The 22805-nt window shown below is 38.4% G+C and overlaps 1 protein-coding gene and 1 pseudogene across 8 annotated transcripts in view; both read left to right on the top strand.

The window, feature by feature from the left end:
• The window catches only part of MIPOL1 (mirror-image polydactyly 1), a 283902-nt gene that overhangs the window by 258895 nt on the left and 2202 nt on the right, over nt 1–22805 (top strand). The gene's annotated exons all lie outside the window — the stretch shown is intronic.
• LOC136147306 (transcription factor BTF3 pseudogene) lies at nt 18199–18919 on the top strand (annotated as a pseudogene).

The raw sequence follows: 22805 nt of genomic DNA on the forward strand, positions 1-22805 counted from the left end.
ATATTTAAATATTGTAAAAACTTAATTGGCAAAATTGTATGAACTTGATTTATGACATTAAAAAACAGTGAAATAATGGTTATTCCATCTTTGTGTACCTTATGTCCCCTTCATTTATTTTTCTGGGAAGTGTCTAGCTAGTAAGAAGTAAAACTTTTAAACCTGCAAAATACACATACTGAATAAAACTACTTTATAACCACTGGTAACTTTTAAGCCTCAGAAGCTGTCTGTCAGCCTTATTGGATCCTCAAACCTCTGGACAGCTCATCAAAAAATAAGACTGGAAATAGAGACAGGTTGCATTTTTTTTCTTTTTAATGACCCCTTGTTCACTTTAATAGTTAAGTGCATGTGTCATCTTTCTCAAGAGAAATATTACATAATATTGTTTTAGGCCAAATATTTTTAAATGCTTGATAACCATGATATGTATATATATATATACATATCATGGTTATATATATATATATATATATATGGAAATTACTAAACTAATATACACGAATTTTTAGATAATTTTTAAAATAGTACTAAACAACTTGACGTTTTTAAAAAATGTTCTATATAGTACATACAGATTTGTAACCTGATTCACTTGATATATCATGATTAACATTCTGTATCATTATACATAATGTTTTACTAAGTAATTCAAATGACTTTAAATCTATTGTTACTAGTTGTTTTAAAGTATTGCTGCAGTGAACGTACTTGCCTCTAAGTGTTTGCACATATCTGTAGTTATTATAGGAGACACAAATTCCTAGAAGTGGAATTGTTGAATTTAAAAGTATTTAGAATTGTTAGAAAAAGTTTCTGTTAATTAAGAATATAGTTAGGTCATTTGTAGGGATGCCATTGAGGAATAGCAGCAGATTTTAAATTTCTTCAGTTGTATCAAAAAGAGGAATATGATACTGGGGGTTTTTTTATAGTATACAGGTAATACTTTATCTTGCCCTCTAATTATAAAACACATTTTAATACTTTCTATTATAATGATAACCTAAATTGTTTAAAAGCTATATATAAGAGTATACAGGGCTTTCCACATGACACTGTGGTAAAGAACCCGCATGCAAATACAGGAGACAGAAGAAATGCAGGTTCAATCCCTGGATTGGGAAGATTCACTGGAGTCGAAAATGGCACCCTGCTCTTGTATTATGGCCTGGAAAATTCCATGGACAGAGGACCCTGGCAGACTGCAGACCTGGCAGGTTGCAGAGTCGGACAAAACTGAGTAACCAAGCACAGTCACAAGTATACATGGTGGTGGTGGTGGGTTAGTCACTAAGTCATGTCCAACTCCTGCGACCCCAGAGACTGCAGCCCGCCAGGCTCCTCTGTCCATGGGATTCTCCAGGCAAGAATACTGGAGTGAGTTGCCATTTCCTTCTCCAGGGGATCTACCCAACCTAAGAATCGAACCCAGGTCTCCTGCACTGCAGGCAGATTCTTTACTGACTGAGCTATGAGGGAAGCCCAGCATTTGTAGTGATAGCTAGATTTTCAGATAAAGAACTGAGAATCTTTTTATTCAAAATATCTATACTTTGTTAATATGGTTTTTTTTTAGCCTTCAGAGACACTGGCATATAACAGAGCAGAAAGATGTGAAGTTAGAAAAGGCAGAGTATGCTTCCCATCAAAGAGCCATCTTACAGTAGTTCAGATTGAGAAAGTTTAGAGAGGAGTTAGCTTGCTTTGAGGATAGTAAGTTATCCTCTCTTCTCAGTAAGCATGCCAAAATAGTGCACTTTTGACAGGTACATATGAGGGATCTTTGAGTGTATGTACATATCAGTGGAGGCTTCCCTGGTGACTCAGTGGTAAAGAATCTGCCTGCTAATGCAGGAGACATGGGTTCAATCCCTGAGTTGGGAACGTCCCCCTGGAGAAGGAAATGGCAGCCCACTCTAGTGTTCTTGCCTGGGAAATCCCATGGACAGAGGAGCCTGGAAGCCTAGCATCCATGGGGTCACAAAGAGTCAGACAGACAGGACTTAGCGCCTGAGCATGCACTCATGCACATAGCATTAGAAGCACACTGCCTATGGGGACTTTTAGGAGAAGATAACAATTATGAGTAAGATTAATTCTTTCAACTTGTTTCTTTATATCTGGTAATACTTTTTCTTCTAGCCCTTTCCTTGTAGGCTTTAATGCAATAGTTTCTTGTGTTTCTTGTTAGTCAGATTACCATATGAAATTTAAATAAGTTTATCTTTCCTTGGAAAGTAAAGATATGGGATTTTAGTGAGAAATACAGACCAGTAAAATTGGAGAAGGAAATGGCAACCCACTCCAGTATTGCCTGGAAAATGCCATGGACAGCGGAGCCTGGTAGGTTACAGTCCATGGGTCGCAAAGAATCGGACATGACTGAGCGACTTCTCTTTCACAATAGGGAGGAATCAATGAGTTTGAATTTTATTTTCATCTCTGTTACTGTCATTATATGGGCTTCCCAGGTGGCACAGTGGTAAAGAATCAGCCTCCCAGGGGAGAAGATGCAAAAGACATGGTTCAGTCCCTGGACGGGGAAGATCCCCTGGAGTAGGAGATGGCAACCGGCTCCAGTATTCTTGCCTGGAAAATTCCGTGAACACAGCTGAGCAACTGAGCAGACGTTATTATAAGATACAGAGAAAGACACCTCATAAAAAAATTGTTTTCTGTATTTAGCACTCAGATTTGGTGGAATAAATGAAAAGTATGCTATACAGCTCTTGCCCACAAGACATTTAGAGCATTGGTATTAAGTTGTTTCCAAAAGCTGCTGCAGTGAATATATTGTTGTTGTTGTTCAGTTGCTAAGTTGTGTCTGACTCTTTTGGGACCCCACGGACTATAGCCCACTAGGCTCCTCTGTCCTTGGGGCTTCCCAGGCAAGAGTACTACGGTGGGTTGCCATTTCCTTCTCCAGTGGATCTTCCTGACCCAGGGATCAAACCAGCATCTCCTGCTTGGCACCTGGATTCTTTGCAACTGAGCCATGATGGAAGACCTTATAGCTAAATGCCTTAGAGAGGGCACAGATTCCTAGAAGTGAAATTGTGAGGGTATCTGCCATCTTGCATCTGTATATAAAGCTAATAACATATTTATATATGTATTTCCCTTTTTTCTTGTTTCATTGAATGGTATTGAATAGCTTGTTAATTGTTCAGTGCAGATAATACAGAGAAAAGGAAGACCTGTAGAATGAGTGGGAGACACATAAGCAGAGAGGATAGAAGGGTAAAAGAGGAGAGAAAGCATCAGTGAAGCAGAGGTACAAGTGTGAGTGAAGTGCTGGAGAGGAGCCAGTCCAAAGGTCAGCCCGGCAGGAGCGGAGGTTCCTGTGGGATGACGTCACATGGGCGAGGCAGGGCTGAACTACTGAGAGCCTTCAAAAGTATGCGAAGGCATTTAGATTTCAGGTGATAGGGAATAAGAAGCCATTGTAGAGTTTTGAAAGTAGCAAAGGTTACGTGATGGAAATAGCATTTTAGAACATCAGTCCCGCTTAGTATTGTGGAAGATTAATTGCAGCAGGTTGGTTTTAGAGATAAGAGTACCAGCTAAGAAGCACTACAATTTGATAGTATAGAGAACTGATACGCCGATGTGGGCTGGTAGCAGTGAGAGCAGGAGGAAGGAATTCATAGCAGGAACACCATAGAGAAACAATGTAATTTGGTGACTGAAGTGATGTTAAGGGTAAAGAAGTAGTCGATATTTTAAGATTTTCTGCCTAAGAGATAGGGGCAACACAGTGCCATTAATAGAATGTCTTTAGTTCAGCACTGAAAATAAATTTCATTTTCTTTTTGTGTAACCCTAACTTATAAAGATAGGAGAAAAACTAGTGCTTGAGAACAGTGCTCTCAGATGGCAGATAAAAAACTCATCAAAACTGGCTTCCAGAAACTGAAGAGCAAAAGAAGGAAAAAACTTCTTAGGAATCTTCTCTGGGAAGAGCAGAAATACCCATGAGAATGTCTTTAGAATGATAGCACTTTAAATTATATAACTTTCCCATGTAATTAAACTCTTTCTGTGGCGTTTAGTGCTAAGTCAGAATGTCCAAAGTCATTCTGGATGGTAAAGATTATTCTTAAGAGCTGAATCTGAAGCCATTCAAAGATAGGCCAGATGTCAAGGCCGTGGTCTGAGGTGTCATTCTTCAAAAGGCAATATGTAACTCCTCTACTGGGCAAACAGCAGATCAGCTCCTGAGCTGATAGTATTGGAAAGAACTGTCTGAACCGAGCTGGTAGGTGAATATTTAAAAGTCCAGATATAAAAAAAATAAAATAAAAAAGTCCAGATATATGGGGCAGAAAGCAGATGTAGAAGAAATTTTTATAATTATTTTGTTTTAAAAGGTACATGATGATGGCAGGCTAATAGCAAAGATTTACAGCAATTATTCATTAATACCAGCTGGATTATTTACTCAAAGAAGTAATTCCACCAAATTTAAGTGACAAAACACGTACGAGAAGAGACAAACATTACTGTATTACCCAAACCTGGTTTAAGGAAAAATAACAAATGATACTTTTCATGTATGTTACCTTATAGACTATTAGAAAAACCTTTAGGATTTTATCAGAAGGCAGGTTTAAGGCTCAGCTCTTCACAACCAGATGGGAATTGCTTTACCAATTAAGATAAGAGAATAGTTTTTATCAACCTTAAAAATTTCCCTCTGCATGCATGTATGCATCAGTCCTTCTGACTCTGCGATCCTATGGAATGTAGCTTGCCAAGCTCCTCTGTCTGTTGGATTCTCCAGGCAAGAATACTAGAGTGGGTTGCCATGCCTTCCTCCAGGGGATCTTCCCGATCCAGGGATCAAACCCACGTCTCTTATGTCTCCTGCATTGGTAGGCGGGTTCTTTACCACTAGCATCACCTGGGAAGCCCACATTTCCCTCTAATACTCTGTAAATCATAGTTGTTATAAATATATGAGGCCTTATTTGTTGTTACTTGTGACAAATTCAAGGTAGTTTCTAGAATATAAAAATCTGTATATATTGTTAACACTGCAAATACTGTAAGTCTAAAGAAAATTATGTAAAAAAAAAAAAATCCACCTCAGTGAATGAATTACTCACTGTAAGCAAATTTGAACATAAGAATGATTCACATTTCAGATCTTTCTAACTCAGTCGCTGTTACAATTTTAATAAGTGTTCTGTCAGCTCACTTCCTCCACCAGGGTATCTTCCCAACCCAAGGACCAAACCCACTTCTCTTACGGTCTCCTGCACTGGCAGGCAGATTCTTTAACCACTAGCACCACCTGGAATCCACCTGCCAATGCAGGAGATACAAGAGACGTAGGTTAGATCTGTGGGTGGGGAAGATCCCCTGGAATGGGAAATGGCAACCCATTCCAGTATTCTTGCCTGGAGAATGATATGGGCAGAGGAGTTTTATGGGCTACAGTCCATGGGATGGCAAAGAGTCAGAAATGACTGAGCGACTGAGCACACACAGACACAGCTCGGAAGAGTGGATGTGTGTCTGTGTCACTGACTTATTGATGTTGTTCAGTCGATAAGTGGTGTCCAACTCTTTGAGATCCCTTAGACTATAAAGCACACCAGGCTCGTCTGTTCTCCACTACCTTCCAGAGTTTACTCAAATTAATGTCCATTGAGTCGATGATGCTATCTACCATCTCATTCTCTGCCGCCCTCTTCTTCTTCCTTCAGTCTTTTCCAGCATCAGTGTTTTCCAGTGAGTCAGCTCTTCCTATCAGGTGACCGAAGTATTGAAGCAACAGGCCTTCCAGTGAATATTCAAGGTTGTTTTCGTTTAGGATTGACTGGTTTCATCTCCTTGCTGTCCAAGGGACTCTCAAGAGTCTTCTCCAACACCACAGTTCAAAAGCATCAATTCTTTAGCCCTCAGCTTTCTTTATGGGTCAACTCTCACATCCATGTATGACTACTGGAAAAACCATAGTTTTGACTATACAGACCTTTGTCAGCAAAGTGGTGTCTCTGCTTTTTAGTATGCTGTTTAGGTTTGCCATAGCTTTCGTTCCAAGGAGCAAGTGTCTTTTAATTTCATGGCCACAGTCTGCAGCCCAAGAAAATACTTCTACTTTTTCCCCTTCTGTTTGCCTTAATGTGATAGGACCAGATGACATGATCTTCGTTTTTTTAATGTTTAATTTCAAGCCAGCTTTTTCACTCTCCTCTTTCATCCTCATCAAGAGGCTCTTTAGTTCCTCTTCACTTTATACCATTAGAGTGGTATCATCTGTATATCTGAGGTGGTTGTTATTTCTTCTAGCAATCTTGATTCTAGCTTGTGATTCATCCAGTCTGGCATTTCACATCATGTACTCTGGATATAAGTCACTAACTTACCACCAGTGACTAATCTAGATACTGAGACTAAAGTTCATTCATCTTTAGTACTAACACTTTAACACATAAAAGAAAGATACATGCAATTTAATTTTGTCTTCTCTGGTGCTTGAAAGTATTAGCTGTGAAGTGAATGGATATTAAAGAATAGTAATTATATTTACAAGTGGCATATAAAAATAAAAAATCAGGAAGAAATGAAACTTATAAATGCTCTTTGTGAAGGCATTCAGAATTCCTTACCATAAATTACCCAAAATATATGTATATGGTTGGGATAGACACTCTTTTGAGATAGATGAAAATATAAACCTCTTTCATTCTTTTATATATGTATTAGTATAAATCTTTATAAACATTTTCCTTTAATATGTTCTCATGGCAACTCTAAGTAAATAGTGTATGTTTTATGACCAGTATACATCATAAACTTTTCAGAGAAATCTTCCTTTTCATAGATTATATTACTTAGCTAAATTTTGATATTTTAGAAAGATTAATTTTTCTCATTCATATTAAAATTAGACTGTACATAAAATATCTAAGTATTGTAACATACAATTTTAAACTGATAGAAGCAGTGACTGTCTAGCTATCTAATGATATCATGTATGAGATTAACTTCAAACTTTTATTTACTGTATCCTTATCTTGAAACCAAGGATCAGTTTCTTCATAGGGGAAGAAAAAACTTTTAGGAGAATATGATTGAAGTTTTTAAAACAGTATTGAAGAAGAAAATGACTTATCATCCTTAATTTTTAACAAAAGACACCCTAAAAATAGTGAAAGTCAGTCAGTCAGTCCAGTCGCTCAGTCGTGTCCAACTCTTTGCAACCCTGTGAATCGCAGCATGCCAGGCCTCCCTGTCCATCACCAACTCCCAGAGTTCACTCAAACTCATGCCCATCGAGTCGGTGATACCATCCAGCTGTCTCATCCTCTGTCATCCCTTTCTCCTCCTGCCCCCAATCCCTCCCAGCATCAGGGTCTTTTCCAATGAGTCAACTCTTCGCATGAGGTGGCCAAAGTATTGGAGTTTCAGCTTCAGCATCAGTCCTTCCAATGAACACCCAGGACTGATCTCCTTTAGGATGGACTGGTTGGATCTCCTTGTAGTCCAAGGGACTGTCAAGAGTCTTCTCCACCACCACAGTGCAAAAGTATCAATTTTTCGGTGCTCAGCTTTCTTCACAGTCCAACTCTCACATCCATACATGACCACTGGAAAACCATAGCCTTGACAAGATAGACCTTTGTTGGCAAAGTAATGTCTCTGCTTTTTAATATGCTATCTAGGTTGGTCATAACTTTCCTTCCAAGAAGTAAGCGTCTTTTAATTTCATGGCTGTAGTCACCATCCGCAGTGATTTTGGAGCCCAAAAAAATGAAGTCTGACATTGTTTCCACTGTTTCCCTATCTATTTCCCATGAGGTGATGGGACCAGATGCCATGATCTTAGTTTTCTGAATGTTAAGCTTTAAGCCAACTTTTTCACTCTCCTCTTTCACTTTCATCAAGAGGCTTTTTAGTTCCTCTTCACTCTCTGCCATAAGGGTGGTGTCATCTGCATATCTGAGGTTATTGATATTTCTCCCAGCAATCTTGATTCCAGCTTGTGCTTCTTCCAGCCCAGCGTTTCTCATGATGTACTCTGCATATAAGTTATATAAGTAGGGTGACAATATACAGCCTTGACGTACTCCTTTTCCTATTTGGAACCAGTCTGTTGTTCCATGTCCAGTTCTAGCTGTTGCTTCCTGACCTGCATACAGGTTTCTCAAGAGGCAGGTCAGGTGGTCTGGTATTCCCATCTCTTTCAGAATTTTCCACAGTTTATTGTGATCCACACAGTCGAAGGCTTTCGCGTAGTCAATAAATCAGAAATAGATGTTTTTCAGGAACTCCCTTGCTTTTTTGATGATCCAGCAGATGTTGGCAATTTGATCTCTGGTTCCTCTGCCTTTTCTAAAACCAGCTTGAACATCTGGAAGTTCACAGTTCACGTATTGCTGAAGCCTGGCTTGGAGAATTTTGAGCATTACTTTACTAGCATGTGAGATGAGTGCAATTGTGTGGTAGTTTGAGCATTCTTTGGGATTGCCTTTCTTTGGGATTGGAATGAAAACTGACCTTTTCCAGTCCTGTGGCCACTGCTGAGTTTTCCAAATTTGCTGGCATGTTGAGTGCAGCACTTTAACAGCATCATCTTTCAGGATTTGAAATAGCTCAGCTGGAATAGTGAAACTATGATATTTTAAGTAGGAGAGTGATGTAATCAGTAGTCTTTCATCTAAAAGAGATAAAGGTCTTCTGTGTGCCTTCCCCTTCATGGATCACGGCCTTGTCATGGTGAAGGTGCTTATGCAACAATGAAGCCTCAAGCCAGGCTGTGCAGGGACACCCAACAGGGATGGATCTTAGTCAAGAGCTCTGACTAAACGTGGTCTGCTGGAGAAGAAAATAGCAACCCACGCCAATATTCTTGCCTGGAAAACCCCATGAACAGTATAGAAGGGCAAAAAGATATTACACCAGAAGATGAGCCCCCCAGAATCAAGGTGTCCACTATGCTACTGGGGAAGACTGGAGGGCAGTTACTAGTAACTCCAGAAAGAATGTAGCATCTGGGCCAAAGCAGAAATGACGCTCAGTTGTGGATGTGTCTGATGGTGAAAGTAAAGTCCTATGCCGTAAAAAACAATAATGCATAGGAACCTGGAATGTTCGGTCCATGAATTAAGGTAAATTGGACATAGTCAAGCAGGAGATGGCAATATTTTCATTTTAGGGATCAGTGAACTAAAGTGGATAGAAATGGGTGAATTTAATTCAGATGACCACAATATCTATTATTTTGGGCAAGAATCTCTTAGAAGAAATGGAGTCACCCTCATAGTTAACAAAAAAGTCCAAAGTACAGTATCTGCATGCAGTCTCAAAAACAACAGCATGATCTTGGTTTCGTTTCCAAGACAAACCATTCAGCATCATAGTAATCCAAGTCTGTGCCCCAACCACTGATGCCCAAGAAGCTTAAGTTCACCAATTCTACGAAGACCTACCACACCTTCTAGAGCTAACACCAAAAAAAGATGTCCTTTGCATCATAGGGGATTGGAATGCAAAAGTAGGAGTCAAGAGATACCTGGAATAACCGGCAATTTGGCCTTGGAGTACAAAATAAAGCAGGGCAAAGGCTAACAGAGTTTTGTTAACAGAAAACGCTGGACATAGCAAACACCCTCTTCCAACAACACAAGAGTTGACTGTACACCAGATGGACATCACCAGATGGTTAGCACCGAAATCAGATTGATATGTACTTTGCAGCTGAAATGGAGAAACTCTATATAGTCAGCAAAAACAATACCAGGAGTTGACTGTGGCTGAGATCATAAGCTCCTTAATGCAAAATTCAGGCTGAAATTGAAGAAAGTAGGGAAAACCACTATTCAGGTATGACCTAAATCACACCCCTTATTACTACTATACAGTGGAAGTGACAAGTGGCTTCAAGAGATTAGATCTGGTGGACAAAGTGCCTGAAGAACTATGGACGATGGTTTGTAATATTGTACAGGAGGCAGTGACCAAAATCATCCCAAAGAAAAAGAAATGCACAAAGGCAATGTGGTTGTGTGAGGAGGCTTTACACATAGCTGAGGAAAGAAGAAAAGCAAAAAGCAAGGGAGAAAAGGAAAGACATACCAAACCGAAGGCAGAGTTCCAGAGAATAGCACAGAGAGATAAGAAGGCTATCTTAAATGAATAAGGCAAAGAAATAGAGGAAAACTGTAGAATGGAAAAGACTAGAGATCTCTTCGGGAAAATCGGAGATATCAACGGAGCATTTCATGCAAAGATGGGCATGATAAAGGACAGAAATGATAAGGACCTAACAGAAAAAGAAGAGACTAGGAAGAGGTGGCAAGAATTCACAGAAGAGCTACACAAAAAAGGCCTTAATGACCCAGATAATCACAATAGTGTGATCACTCACCTATAGCTGGATGTCCTGGAGTGTGAAGTCAAGTGGGGCTTAGAAAGCATTACTATGAACAAAGCTAATAGAGGTGACCAAAATCCAACTGAACTATTTCAAATCCTAAAAGATGATGCTGTTAAAGTGCTGCACTCAATATGTCAGAAAATTTGGAAAACTCAGCAATAGCCACAGGACTGGAAAAGGTCAGTTTTCATTCCAGTCCCAAAGAAAGGCAGTGCCAAAGAATGTCCAAACTACCGTACAGTTGCACTCATTTCACATGCTAGCAAGATTATGCTCAAAATTCTTCAAGCTGGTCTTCAGCAGTATGTAAACCAAAAACTTCTAGATATACAAGCTGAGTTTCAAAAAGGCAGAGGGAGCAGAGGTCCAAATTGCCGACATTCGCTGGATCTTGGAGAAAGCAAAGAAGTTCCAGAAAAAACCTCTGCTTCATGCAAAATGCTGGGCTGGTTGAAGCTCAAGCTGGAGTCAAGACTGCTGGGAGACATATCAGTAACCTCATCTATGCAGATGACACCACCCTAATGGCAGAAAGTGAAGAGGAACTAAAGTACCTCTTGATGAAGGTGAAAGAAGACAGTGAAAAAAACTGGCTTAAAATTCAGCATGCAAAAAACTAAGATCATGGCATCTGGTTCCATCACTAGGACTATCCTAGAAGCTGCAGAGCAGTGACAAAACACAAGAAGCAGGAGAGGAACTTGCCAAAATTTGTGTTCTTTTTAAAAAGACCACTAACATATCCCTTTTTCAATTCTTCTAAATCAAGAGTTTTTAATGGAATAGTTAAAAATGGTTTACCTTATTTTCAGTTTGTTTTCCATACATTGTCATGCACCTGCTTGTTTTTGACTCTGATGCTTCTCCCATAGAAGATGCATGAGATGTATAGAAGGTGCATCTATAGCAATTTTATTCCTTTGTATACTTCATATTTTTCTCCTTATAAGTTATGAAGTCAAAAAGAAGAGCTAGAGATGCTGGTTTTGGGAATTAATAATATATTCTTATCACATTGACAAAATTCCTCCTGATAGAAAAAGCATAATCTTAGTTCTCACTAAGAGTGAAATTTCATTTACCATCTTGCCCACCAAGCCCCCAAACTCCCTACATTCTTTTCAAATAACTATTTTATCATTCAGTATGCTTCTGCAGGGACCCTTAACATATGCATGTGTGTATAATATTTATTCACAAACAAATAAATAATGTCCTGTTGATTTTTGAGAGCCTATTCTGCTAGTTACAAGAATACATTTATGAACAAAACACATAATGTCCCAGCCCTCATGGAGCTTCATGAGGTTGTAAACTGGTGTTGAGTTTTCTTGGGAATCTTACATAGGGTTTAAATATCCTCTGATAGACAGTTAAAGAGCCCAATAAAATTGTCACTTGATCTTACTTCATTCTATTATCTCAATCACTTTATTATGTTAAGTTAGAGGCTTAAGCAAAATAACTCCATTATCTTCCGTAAGTACTTTCCTAATAGTATCATCCATGCAGTAGCACTGCCTTGGACAATTGGAATCCAGCAGACTATCTAGACATCTAACTTATTAACAAAGACTTAATTAAGCCCTGGATAAAATTATACCAAAATTATCCACTTAAACTCCAAAACTTGAAGTAGAATTACCTTAGAGATCCTGTAAAGAAGGAAATATAGCTTTAATTCTTCTCCCTGTTTTAATTTTTAAGTGGGATGAAACAAAAATAATGCCAAGCTTTATGTATTTTGATTGTGGTATTTCCAACTTTTATGTTTATTAGTCATCTAAATTGATGCTAATTGACATAATGATTGTTTAGTGAAACTAATTTTTCAAGGTTACATAGAAAATAGCAAATGTTAGTCTGTGTTTAAAATATAGGTAACTTTTCATTGCCTTGTGTACCCTGATAGCTCAGTTGTAAAGAATCTGCCTGCAATGCAGGAGACCCCAGTTCGATTCCTGGGTCGGGAAGATCTGCTGGAGAAGGGATAGGCTACCCACTTCAGTATTCTTGGGCTTCCCTGGTGACTCAGCTGGTAAAGAATCTGCCTGCAATGCGAGAGACCTGGGTTAAATCCCTGGGTTGGGAAAATCCCCTTGAGAAGGGAAAGGCTACCCACTCCAGTATTCTGGCCTGGAGAATTCCATGGACTCTACAGTCTATGGGTTCACAAAGAGTCAGACACAACTGAGCAACTTTCACTTTCACTTCACTTTTCACTTCACCTTAGATATTAGTGACATTGAATAAGGAATGTCATATATCTAATGTAAGCACTGTTGAATATACATGTACTAAGTTTTTTCTATGCTCTGTTTAATCTCAAAGATAAATCCAAGCTTATTATTTAATTTCAAGGTGAAAAACAATTTCTTACTGTTAATATACATCTAAAAGTGGAGCTAAACAAAGTACAAAAAATTAAATGACCCAAAATTGTGGTGTCTAAGAACAGCTTATTCCTACTTTCTCATTATTTTCTTGTTAATACACCTCTTGTTCACAATACTTATAATCTTAGAACTAGTTGCAAAAGGTATAGCCCAAACTCACTATATCATAACTTAGCTGAAAAATTCCTTTTATGGCACATCTTTACAGAGGATTTTGTATTAAAAAAAAAAAAAAACTTGATATAACACACATCTACAGTAGACACATTAAAAACTCTTTTGAACATAGCTGTTTAGAAGGTGCCAGTCACAAAATAAATACTCAAGAAGTATTTCTGAATGAATGAATGATAGTATTTGATATAATGACATATCTGAAGAGCTAAATTAATCTATTCATATTATTTCCTTATATGCTTTATTCTAAAAACAAAATATTTTTACACAGCAGAAAGACTTGGAGGAAAGAATTGAATTAGATTTGATTAAATTGAAAGTTATGGTAGAAATCAACAAATTAATAAATGGTTAGTAACATCTTTTAAAACTAAATATTGATTACATGTACCAAACTTTTTTATTTTGCTTTTCTTTTTTAAATAAATGTAGATCCCGCAAAAAAATACCCAGTTGACAACAGATAGAAACAACTTTATCTGAGGAGATGATAGTCATACCCTGGGTGTTGTTTAAGACATACTGCAAGTTCGAAAACGTATCTTTTGTAACACCTATCAATTGATACCTGAAATTCCTCCATCAGAGATTCAGATTGAGGTTAAAGCTTTGTTTTATTGTAAAATGTAGTTACACTTGGTAGCCTTTGTTTTTTTAATCACATAACATTTAGGATCAACACAGCCACAATTTTTTTTGCAGCTACTCCTGTCGAAGGTACAAACCTATTCCCCTACCCTTTGAATCTAGGGTGGCCTGTGATTCCCTCTGACCCAATAAAATAAACCAAATGATGTTGTACAACTTCTGAACAAGGCCTCAATCGCCTGTATTCCCAGCTCTTGCTAACTCATGCTCACCATGTAAATAAACCTGAGTTGGTCTACTTGGACATGAGATCCATAAGAGGCAAGTCCTAGCCAGAAATCAATACCAACTGTCAGGCAAGTGAACACCCAGCTGCACCTAGCCCACGTTAGCATGATTAAGTAAAGTAGCTGTTGTTTTAAGCCACCAAGTTTTGGGTAGTTTAGTAGAAGTAGTAGTGTTAGTCACTTAGTCGTGTCTGACTCTTTGCGACCCCAGGGACTGTAGCCCGCCAGGCTCCTCTGATCACGGCATTCTCCAGGCAAGAATACTGGAGTGGGTTGCCATTCCTTTCTCCAGGGGATCTTCCCAACCCAGGGATTGAACCCAGGTCTCCTGCCTTGCAGGCAGATTCTTTATCATCTTAGCTACAGGAAAGCCCTGGGTGGTTTATTACACAGCAATAAACAACTGATTAAAAAATATTAGTTGTCCATGTCCAAATAGAATAGACTTGGCTTGGCTTGGATTGGTAGGCAAAGCAGGTCAGCTTAGAGTCATTTGCACTAAAACTCTGTGTAAGCCAGTAGTGAAACATGGCAGCATTCAAATGGAAGTAAAATTCCAGATCAAGAGAAGTATCAATCCCACTTTCCTTTCTAATTGATTAACCTGAATTATTAGATCAGACTCAATATTTTTGAAAACCTAGATATGCTGAAGAACCTGCAGAAAGAATAATCAATATGGTGATAGTCTATTAACTTTAATATCCAAAACCATTGACAGCTGGAAATATTAACCTTGAAAAAAATAGCCTAGTAAGGACATGGCAGTTCTTTTAACATTTGAGACCACCTCATATAGGAAATCAACCCACTCCAGTGTTCTTCCCTGGAGAATCCCAGGGATGGGGTCGCACAGAGTCGGACACGACTGAAGTGACTTAGCAGCAGCTTATATAGGAAATCAAATAGTGTAATGACGTGAAGGATAGATCTAGGCAGATGAGTGGAAGATCCAAGGAGACTGATTTCCTAGTAAGATAAGAAATAATTTTAACCACGTTACTATTATTCAGCTTCCCATTCTCACCACTTTCTGCTAGTTGTTTCCACCTTGTTCACCATGACTTTTCACCCCCCTCTCCCATCTACTTCTGCATTCACCTTTTCACTTACAATTTCTTTTTCCATTCTGTTTCATATGTGAATAGTCTTTCTTTTCTCTTCTCCATTTTATTCTTTTATTGATCTTTATTTCTTACACATACTTTTATGCACATATGTGTGTTCATATTTATATGTTGTGCCTTTACAGATTTATAAGTGTGTATATATATGTGTATTTTTTATGCATTTGTGTTTTTTTTTAGTCTGTATCTTTCAGTTACATAGTGTGCCTGAGACTGAGAAAGAACTTTTTGTTTCATTCTTTACAATTTATGCGTAGGAGGGTGGGTTGCGCTTGTTCAGTTACCCAGTGGCATCCAACTCTTTGCAACCCCGTGGACTGTAGCCCACCAGGCTCCTCTGTCCACGGGATCTCCCAGGCTAGAATACTGGAGTGGATTGCCATTTCCTCTTCCAAGGATCTTCCTGACCCAGAGATCAAACCCACATGTCTTTTGCCTCCTGTCATTGGCAGGAGGATTCTTTATCACTACACCACCTGGGAAGCCCTACTACACTGCATCTTTCCACAACTTCTGCTCTGAATGTTTCACACATACATTCTACCTGAAACTTGAAATTACCTTACAAGGAAATTCTTTCCTTGTAGCCCCCTAGACACCAGTCTTTTCCCCATACCCTGTAGACTAGAAAGAAGAGTTCTCTGGTTCCCTGTTGCTACTTTCATACCTTCTGCATCCACATGAAAACCCTCCCTTCTTTGAGATTTATACCTTAATTTTGAGCTTAATTTATACCTTAATTAATGAGCTTAATTATCACTATGTCTCTCTCCTCTCCAGTGATATCTACTGATCTCCTTAAATGTGAGATCAGTGAGGTTCCTTTAATGTGCATTTCACGTACCTGGTTCAGTGTCTTCCTCTCTACCCCAATCTCTGCCTTCATGCTAAGAAACTTCAATATCAGTGGCCCATCAATCCCACTAGCATTCCTTTTACATGTCCAATATCACCTCCCTTTCTTGTCCCATTAAACCTTTACTGTTCCCCGCCCCCCCCAACCCCGTCCCAGCCTTTTTCTTTACCCTATGCTCTCAGTAGAGAGCTCTGCCTTTCTCAATCGGCAAAATTGAATCTAGCAATGATGAATTCTGTCAGTTAAATGCCTCCACCTCTACGGAGTTATCCACAGCTCTATTCCCCACACCTCTTTCCCTCAAATCTCCAAGGAAGAGTTTCCCAGTCATATTTTTAGTGATAATGCTGCAAGTTGTGCTTGTGATTCCATTCTCTGAGACCCTCCTTAAAAGATACTGTCTTCCTCCATTTTACTTTAGCTTCTTCCCGTAGTCTTCTCTTCTATAGTCCATAAACATATTCACATGCCATCCATTTCTTTAAGGACTTCCTCAGCCATACATTTTCCTGCAACTACTATCCCCTTTAGTTTCCACCCAAGATCTTATATTTTCTAACTAAGCCTATACTTCATCTTCACTTTTTCACATTCCATTCAGGCTTTATCCTACTTCTATCATGCTTTATTAAAGCTGCACAGAAAAGGGTATCATTTCCTAATGTTCATTTGTCACTTTCATCTTATTTAAGTATTTAACCCTGTCCACCACTCTCTTCTTGAAATTCTCTTCTCTGCATTCTGTGACAGCACCTACTCTTGATTTATCTTTTGCTTCCCTGTTTTCTCAAATTCTTTTGTCAGTCCTTTTCCTTTAAGTATTGGTTTTCATTTTGGTTCTTTCTTCTTCCCACCCCCCTCCTCCTTTCTTATGTCTCTCTTAGCATTTCCATCCTGTGGCTTCAGTTACCACCTAGGGCAAGACCTGGTCATGACCAGCCACTGCAGTCTCATTTCCCAACATCCTCCGTGATCCTGAGAAACCTGTGAAACCATCCTCCTGGTAGGACTTGACACGCATCATGCTTTTCATACCTCAGTGCCTGTACACATATTCTTTCCTTTGTCTGATATGCCCATCCTACCCCCTCTCCATTCCCACCCTTCTTGAGGCGACTGTCTCCTTCTTATCCTTCAAAATTTAACTGAGGCATCATCAGAAAGCCTTTAGAGGCACTTCTTTTTCCTTGCCCAAGCTAGGTTCTGTGTTATACCCATGCTTACCCTTTTATTACAGCATTTACCAATAACTGATTGAAGTTACCGTATAAAAATGTTTCTCCACCTTACTGCTCCTATGATCAAGAACCATGTCCTAGTCTTTGAATAATCAATGCCTCGAATAGTATCTAGTTCATAGGAATTACTAAATAATTACTAAATAAATGTTTGTCGATTGAACTTAAATCCATATAAGCTTTTTAGGTATGCAGTTTTATGACCATAAGTACATCCACATTGTTGTGCTCCTGAGAAGTTATCTGGACTCCCTGCCTGTAGGCCAATTTACCTCCTTCTCATCTCTATATTCTTGCCAGGGGGAATCTTCCTAAAATGTAAATGATGTTACTAGATGAGGTAAACCCTTTTATTGCTTCCCATTGTCTACATTTGTGGTTTTATCACAATCTTTTCATAGATCCAAGCTGCAGTGAGAAAAAAAAAATCTATGAACCAAGGTTTTCTAAATTTTTTCAACTTAAAAGTTAGCTGAGTTAATGAATGGCAACATTAATCAGAATAAGAAATACTGAAATATGCATGGGAGGTAAAATAAGTTTTAGATATATTCACTGTCATATGCCTGTGAAATAAGCAAGAGGAACCATCTTGAAGGCAGTTGCATATATGAGGGTGAAACTCAGAGGAGAGTTTTGGGATGATGATCTGTACCATAAACATTTAAGTGAAATCAAGGGAACAAATAACATCTTTTGAGGAAAACATAAAAAGTGTTTAAAGGTGATAAAACAACATTTAAGAACTAGCATAGGAAGAACAGCCATAATAGTAAAAGAAAAAACTACATTTAAATCTCTTTCTTGTCCCACTGCCATGGTTTAAAGAGGGCAAGACCTTTGATACTAATGGACAACCCAAAGCATTTTTAGTGGTTTTGCTGTCTTCTCTACTGGAAGGGTGATTTTTATCCATCTCTCTTGAATTTCCCTGGTTCTTTCTCCTTGGGAAAAAAAATAATAATAATTAAGAAGTCAGATATGTTGGATGAGACAATTTTTTTGCCTAAATAGTAGCAATGGAATTCTTTTCTAAAAAGAAAATTCTCCTGCTAATAAGAATTCTACTCTCACCTTGACAGATAAAACAAAAATTTCTCTCAAAAATGAAATCTAGCTCTAGCTGCCATCTTGCGTCCCCGCGTGTGTGCGCCTAACCTCAGCTGGTCTGCCCGAGACCACCTGAGCGCCAACCCTGGTCCCCCGCGCGGCCCCATTTCCGCTCCAACAAGATGAAAGAAACTATCATGAACCAGGAGAAACTCGCCAAACGGCAGGCACAAGTGCGCATTCGTGGGAAAGGAACTGCTTGCAGAAAGAAGGTGGTGGTTCATAGAACAGCCACAGCAGGTGACAAAAAACTTCAGTTCTCTTTAAAGAAGTTAGGGGTAAACAATATCTCTGGTATTGGAGAGGTGAATATGTTCACAAATCAAGGAACAGTGATCCACTTTAACAACCCTAAAGTTCAGGCATCTCTGGCAGCAAACACTTTCACCATCACAGGCCATGCTGAGACAAAGCAACTGACAGAAATGCTCCCCAGCATCTTAAACCAGCGTGGTGCCGACAGTCTGACCAGTTTAAGGAGACTGGCTGAAGCTCTGCCCAAACAATCCGTGGATGGAAAAGCACCGCTTGCCACTGGAGAGGAGGAGGATGATGAAGTTCCAGATCTTGTGGAGAATTTTGATGAGGCTTCCATGAATGAAGCAAACTGAATTGAGTTAACTTCTGAAGAAGATAAATCTTGAAGAAGTTACTGGGAGCTGCTATTTTATATTATGACTGCTTTTTAAAATTTTGTTTATGGATCTGATAAAATCTAGAAATCTCTTAATATTTTTAAGCCTAAGCCCCTGGACACTGCAGCTCTTTTCAGTTTTTGCTTATATACAATTCGTTCTTTGCAGCTAATGAAGCTGAAGAAGCCTAAGAATAAAGTTTGAGACAAAGATAAATAAAATTCTTTGCCTAGTAAAAAAAAAAAATGAAATCTAAAAAGCAAAAAAAAAAATCTACAAAACATTTTTTAATGGGATCTATAGTTTGTTTATCTATAGTGAGATTTTTGCTTCACTACAATTTAACTGAAGATGAGGAATTTGTTCTGTTTTCAGTCCTTTCTCTCACTTTGCAAAAAAATTATCTAGTCAGTAAGAGTAGTCCAAGGCCATAAAAAATCAAAACTAAACCTTAAAAGTTACAGTATTTTTGGAAGCAGTGGAGCACATCATCAGAGAGATCAGGGATGTGGTAATTACACTTGCAGCGTATGCCAGCTTCAGACCTCAATAGCAGTGCAACTCTGGTCAGATTACCTTCTGTATGCTTTGGTTTGTCATCTAATGATAATATCTACTCTATGGAGTTGTATTGAAAATTAAATATGTGCATAAAGTACTTCTTAGAATGCTGACACATAGTCAGTATTCCTTAAGTATTATTTGCCTTTTAAAATGTATCAAAATATTCATTGAGTGAAAAATGAAAGTAAACCAACTCAGAAAATTGGTAAATAACTTATGATTCATCTACTTGATGGAAAGCTATGTATTTCATTATAGTATGTACATATTATATACACATAAAGAAAATATAAAAGAGGTATTATTTGAAAAGACTAGAATTTCTCTCTAAAATATAGCTGTAAATGTATTTTTCAAGTTCACAGAACATTTGTGTTATAGGAAATAAACTGTTATTTCCTAATTACATAGTGTTATCAGTTTACTTTCCTATAATGTGTTACTAAACTAGCAGATGAAATATACCAGTAAATGCTTACCAATTTGACTTAAGTAATAACTTGAGGAAACAGTTTAATGTACTTATTAAGACAAATAATACATTAACCTATAATCCAAAATCTGTAGCTTTCTATTAGCCCAAACTCTAGTGGAAGTAACTTTGAAATAGGAACAAGGAAATCAGACCCACATTTGTTACTGTCTTATCTTAGGACCTTGTACAAGGGTTTCTTTTTCTGTCTGGGCTTCTGTTTCTTCATTTAGAAGAGAGAAATTCCATATATATGTGTTAGTATGCTGTAATGATCTTTATCTTTCTGGCTTACTTCACTCTGTATAATGGGCTCCAGTGTCATCCATCTCATTAGAACTGATTCAAATGCATTCTTTTTAATGGCTGAGTAATATTTCATGGTGTATATGTACCACAGCTTCCTTATCCATTCGTCTGCTGATGGGCATCTAGGTTGCTTCCATGTCCTGGCTATTATAAACAGTGCTGTGATGAACATTGGGGTGCACGTGTCTCTTTCAGATCTGGTTTCCTCAGTGTGTATGCCCAGAAGTGGGATTGCTGGGTCATATGGCAGTTCTATTTCCAGTTTTTTAAGGAATCTCCACACTGTTCTCCATAGTGGCTGTACTAGTTTGGTAATGATAACCCTATATGCAAAACAGAAAAAGAGACACAGATGTACAGAACAGACTTTTGGACTCTGTGGGAGAAGGCGAGGGTGGGATGTTTCGAGAGAACAGCATCGAAACATGTATATTATCTAGGGTGAAACAGATCACCAGCCCAGGTTGGATGCATGAGACAAGTCCTCGGGCCTGGTGCACTGGGAAGACCCAGAGGGATCGGATGGAGAGGGAGGTGGGAGGGGGGATCAGGATGGGGAATACATGTAACTCCATGGCTGATTCATGTCAATGTGTGACAAAACCCACTACAATATTGTAAAGTAATTAGTCTCCAACTAATAAAAATAAATGAAAAAAATAAATAAACGTATCATACAATACAAAAAAAAAAAAGAAATCCTAATCCTAGAATTCTAATCTTTTTTCCTATTTCATGAATTTTGTGAGAAGCTATCATTGAGCAACATGTAAAGCAATTGGAGCCTATTTTATTAAACTACATAATTTTTTAAGGATATTATTGATTAGGACAGTAAAGAATAACCTACAGGCAGATCCTGCAAGGTGGTTCAGCAGACAGACACACCTACCTTCCTGTCAGCACAGTCCATGTTTGGCAGGTATAGTCCATTTCTTACAGGAAGGAATAGATGCTTCATTGTGTTTCAAAAGTCAGCAAGCTTTTACAAAACGCTGTCATTGACATTTTTCTCGTTTCTGAGATCAAATTTTCTTAAATCATTCAACCTGGATAAACTGAGAATGTGGTTGATCTAGTAGTTGTTGAAATATAGTGAAGACATTGCAAAACATGATATTTAAGTATTTCCTCCTAACCTCTTACTGTCACAAGATATAAGAGTTCTAAGTGGAAAGATATCCTAATGTATGAAGAAACTAAAGTAAGATGAGTCCATCTGTAAAGAAAAAACCAAAAGAAGCACAACGCAGACTCATCTCAGTAATTTAGCATTCCATTGATTCAGAATTCATAGTGATAATAACTATGCAGATTAGAGCTTACTTTTACATTATGAGGAAGTTTTTTTAATAGCATAGCAAATGATATTGTGGGAGAGAGAGATAGTTAACTAACCTGAAAGTACTATTTTCTATGTTTCGGGACTTCCTTGGTGGTCCACTGGTTGAGACTCTGCCTTCTGATGCAGGGGATGTGGGTTCAATCCCTAGTCAGGGAACTAAGATCCCACATGCCACAGAGAAACTAACCCTGCATGCCACAGCTAAAGAGCTTGCACGCTGCCACTACTGAGACCATACTCTCCAGAGCCCGTGCATCACAGCAGGAACAGCCCCTGCAGGGCAACTGGAGAAACCAGCACGCAGCAACAAAGACCCAGTGCAGCCCAAAATAGGTGTATTGTCTTAACTTTTCAGTCTCTGCTGAGAAATTCTGTTAATGGCATATCAAGGTTTCTACTGGCTTCTACAACTTTTCTAGCTGTTAACTGTTAATTCAGGTTATTAGCATATTTTACAATGTAGTTAAAATTTCACAGTGACATTTTTCTTCCCCCTCCTCCACAGTTCACCTTAGTGAAACTTTGTCTTAAAGAATCTATGTGATCCTAGGAATCATACTATTCGGAGAGTATAACAGAGCACTGGTTCTTATCACTAGGGAAAGTCCAACTAATACAGAGTCATCTGTAAGTACAGTGAATTGTCTAGTAAATCTTCTAGTTCAAGTATTTGCATCACTAGCTTAAAACTGTTTTAATGGCTGTATAATACTTGTGTCAAATTTACATTAGAGAAAATTGTGGTATTAAATTTAAGCAAGATTTTCCTTTTTCACTGAGATCATAACTACATTTCTCAAAGCAAAGATTTGTTTATGCCCCGAATTGTTTCATGTCCCCATTTTCTGTTAACAGAACTCTTGATATATGCAGTCATATGTTGCATGCAGCTGATGAGTCCATCTAAACCAGTGGGTATGACTCTGAGAATACCCTCATTCCTTTAGTGTCTGGCTCAACGCTGTGTTTATTTGCAAAGGACCCTCATGCCTGGATCCATATAAATGAGGCAAGCTGGAGCGGACTAGACTGTGTCGCTCACCAGCCTTTGAGGAGGGAGAATTGTGTATATGAAAGCTGCTGGGTATGAGCTTCCGTTATAGAGAAGATTTCTGTGTGTATGACATCAAGCAAGACTTTTGGTTGAGGTTTTATGCTTCCCGTAAAGAAAACAGTAAGAAAAAGGCAATTGATGATCTAATTCCATCATCTTTTGAGACACAAAACTCTTGCTGATGCAATGAATCTGATCTCTCTCCCATAGAGTAGTCTAAGAACCCTACAGAATGACTTCTGAACTTTTGAGTC

The sequence above is a fragment of the Muntiacus reevesi genome, chromosome 15 (assembly GCF_963930625.1).
Source record: "Muntiacus reevesi chromosome 15, mMunRee1.1, whole genome shotgun sequence".
Taxonomy (NCBI): Eukaryota; Metazoa; Chordata; class Mammalia; order Artiodactyla; family Cervidae; genus Muntiacus; species Muntiacus reevesi.